This window comes from Pinus tabuliformis, chromosome 7, assembly GCF_031772625.1.
Source record: "Pinus tabuliformis cultivar Carrire ecotype Pingquan chromosome 7, CPIR1, whole genome shotgun sequence".
NCBI classification, from domain to species: Eukaryota; Viridiplantae; Streptophyta; class Pinopsida; order Pinales; family Pinaceae; genus Pinus; species Pinus tabuliformis.
In genome coordinates, this window is record NC_142293.1 from 1,021,220,634 (window position 1) to 1,021,224,662 (window position 4,029).

A 4,029-nucleotide genomic window follows, 5' to 3' on the forward strand; every position below is an offset into this window, starting at 1 on the left:
CTAAATTGTGTTGTCAAGCTGCTAATGGGAGCCATTGAATGAAAGCCCCAAGGTTAGGCCGAACCCAGCTAGGCAAAGTGAGAGAGTCCCTTAGGTGGTCAAAAGGAGAACTAATACTCGTATAGGGGGCTATTTAGCGATTAGGAACTTTGATCGTACGGGGAGCTATTATCCGGGTAAGGAACTACTCGTCCAGAGGGCTATTTAGCAGCCCGCAACTGAAGACTCGTACAGGTTGAGGTTGATCCCGGCTAGTTCTACTTTGTGTGGTTCAAGCCCCAGTGAATCCCGGCAACTGTCCTTCCTTATCTAAGCAAGCATGTGTTTAGGAGCTAAAGGTGTTTGGCCACTTGCATTAGTAGAAGAATCTTACAGGGAGAAAGTTAGGAATAAGGTAGTAGCTCTTATCATTCAAGTGTGCCTTCCTTTCATTCAGGCAGTGATGTCTTCCTGAAATCTCCTCTCATACGGGCACTAAGGTATGTATAAAGAAGCTCACTTAACCGTAAAGAAGCTCACTTTATCCCAATAGTTCCTTGCCCCACTAGCCCCACTAACGGCTGGATACGTATGTATAAAGATCCTCACTTTTTTAGCAACATTTCTTGTTCCTAAAGATATATCTCGTCTTTATCTCGTTCCTAAGGCTAACGGATCTCCTTTCTATTAAGGTGTTCCTTAACGGAGCTAACGGATGCATATCTATTCGTTGCCCCACTAGCCCGACTATTACACTATCCCCATCGGGCACTAACTAGTGATGCGTACCCGAATGGATGGCTTCGGTACCCGAGGCACTCCAAAGTAGTGATCCTTGGTTCGTTGGCTCACCCTGTAGGCTGTGTATTCTATCTATTCTATTGTATAAGGCAGTGACGACCTATGGGACCCCCAATTGAGACCTACTAGTGATGCCCTTTATGCTATTGAATGTATAGAAGATCCCACCTAAGGCCTCATACGGGCACGCCGCAGTCTCTAAGGCAGTATCTTATACGTACTATCCCCACTAGACGTAGTATCCCCACTAGCTCATGCTCATGAATAGTTCCTTGCCCCTCATGATTTGTCCCACACGCGTATTCCTCCTTATAAAGGTCCGCAATAGAATATGGTAACCCCAAGGAAAGCTAATACGCTTCCCCACCGACCACGAGCAAGCGTTCCCCAACGAATGGAGCAAGAGATGTATGTGCTATAGATGGCCTAACTCAATGCATAAAGATAGAAAACCTTGGCAGTAAGAGAAAAGATGCTACCTGTTAGAATACCTATTAGTAGTAAAGGTGTAGTACAGATAGCCTATGAGTTACCGCTCCCGCTCCTCATGGCCATGTGAAAGTATAGAGCCCCTTTCAAGGTCGCTGGTGAAAAGCTGAGCTATTGGTGTTGAATGTCTATACGATCCCGTGTGAATATGCAAGCGTTGTGACCCGCGCGTTCCTTGTCTGATTACAGACAAGCGATATACATTCCTTGCCCTCCTATCGTCAGGCAAGCAATCCTTCCTTCTCAACCCGGAAGAAAAGGAGACTACTAACTCCACGGAACCCGACTCGCTCCCATTCACCTTAATATAAGAGAGGACAGACTTCACCGCCGAACCATTAATTAGAACTATTATATACGTAATAAGACTGAATTCGAGATGCCGACCGTACCTCTCCTTTTAGTCGAGAGTTCGGCTGGCTCACCCTCACCCTAGAACGAGAGAGAGTTTAGCTGGACCCTTCTTACCAGTGTTACACGCACCAGATTCGTTGGGTGGGTGGGTTCATGAGCCCGAGAGAATAAAATTGAGAATCGTACCAGAGCCTTAGACCCTCTTACCTTCATGCAACCCAGTGACTAAGTTAGTGGAGTGGGTGGGTGGAGAACCCTACAACAGACAGGCAGACAGACAAACAGGCCCAGTCTTCGTGGTGCTTGTGGTGGTGGCTTACAGACACTACTTACCTTTTAGCTTGACTTACTACTATGTTACGGCTCCGCTTATGCTACACCAGGATTGTGAATGGTTCTAAAAGAACCTTAATGCGGCTCGCTTCGCTCTAAACCCTTTTAGTCCCTCCTAACCACCCTTTTACTAGCAGAGATCATGGAACTGTCAGATGGATTCTCAATAGCCAGCACTTCAGAAACACAGCTGGATGGTCAAACTTGGATTTAAGAAGAGCTTTGCCCATACGATTCAGAATACACTGCATTCTAGGAAAGAATATACCTACCCTTCACATAAATGCTTACACCTTATCCCACCTGCAAGAACTACTAGATCTGTAGCCCTAGACCATGAATGCACGTAGTGAGTCCAACGTGTTTATCCCTTCCGGGTCTAATGACTATTCTCTGTCCACCACTCTGAACTCTTATGCCACTAGTCTCACGTAGATATGGCAATATCCCCGGTTGAGAGATCTTCTTCTTGATCCATGTGCCGTGTGAAAATAATAGCCTAAGTCTATATGTTACCTGCGCTATGGACTACTGTTGTACCGTTCAAGCCTGCCGACAACAAGCGCCATTTAGTTCCATGGAAACAAGCCTTAAGAGAGAGACTCTTTTAGTCCCCCTTAGTTCTTGCCTCTGTCGAAAAGCCTGATCAATAGAAATTAGCTTTCTTTCAACCCTTTCTATCTCTAGCTAGTCTAGTGCAGCGGTAGCTAAATCTCTTTAGTTCTCATCAATATACGTTGATATATGAGCTCGCATGGAGACATTTACCTTGTCCTGTTAGCTGCCCAGTTCATAGGCCAGTTCATAGGGCCCTGAAGGCTATAGGGTTTATGGACGTTGGCAATATACTCGCCCTACGTTTCACTTGTCCATCAAATGCTGGTACTACATGCCAAGTTTCAATGAATGCCAAGTTTCAATGAAAAAGAGAAAAAGAAAGCTTACTACTTCTAAGAGCGGCAAGCGAGCAAGCATGCTAGTAGTCTATTTTTCTACTTGATGCTGGCGATTCCAAGAGACGATCCCACCGGCAACATGCTGCATCTACTGAATACACATCCACCCAGCACAGCAAGGGACAACACAGCACAGGGAAGGGGACACTCACATAAACGACATAGCCTCACTGAAGGAGCATAGACAATGCCCAATGAGCATAGCCCCCACCGTACAAGCCATAGCCAAATTAGCGTAGCTACAAATGATGAGCATTGGCATAGCCACAAATAGCGTAGCAATGAATTAGCAGAACAGCACATAGCATAGCATAGCATAGCGTATAGAGCAGCAGAGAAAGATATAGATAGCAACAATATAGAGATAGATTACCAAGCATAGATAAGAGAGTATAGCATAGAATATAGCCAAGCATAGCAAAACATAGCACCTACCCACCATACAAGCCTTAGCCCCACCACGCACGTAGCTGAGCATAGACAGACAGAAGGTCGCTAATGGCCGAAAGTCAATCCCAGGAGGTGTCATTGCTAGACGGTTGTTAGCCAGTGGTAACCCAGAGCCGGTCACCGAGGGATCTTGATAGCCGCTAGTCAATACAGGAAGGAGGAGTCAATCCAGTCATTGCCGGTCATTCCCAGCCATTTGATAGCCAGGAGGTGGTCATTGTTTATAGCCCACCCATTGCTAATAGCCAATTATAGACGAATCCCATGTTTCATATGGCCGAATCCCCTGTTTTCATCGCGGATTGAAAGTCATTTTGACTGTGCCAGGAGGTTTTCCCCATAGCTGCCATAACTATCGAAACTATACCCTCGAACTTCAACTACTACACCTCGACCCTTGACCCCTTAATATAATAAAGCCTCGATAAAGATAGGGATTGATCGCTTGTCCGCTTAGGGCAAGGGGGCAAGGGGGCAAGGTAATAGCATCCATCCCGTCTTCTCCCAGCAAGCAGCGACCCGCTGAACCTAAAAGATGATTTAATCCCGGCAATCATATAGATAATTTTTGAAAAGTCAATCTTCATTAAGAAACAATATATTTGAGTACCCCGAATGACCGCTGGTATCAGGTTTTCCACCCTGGTCTTTTTCTAGGAAAGATAGG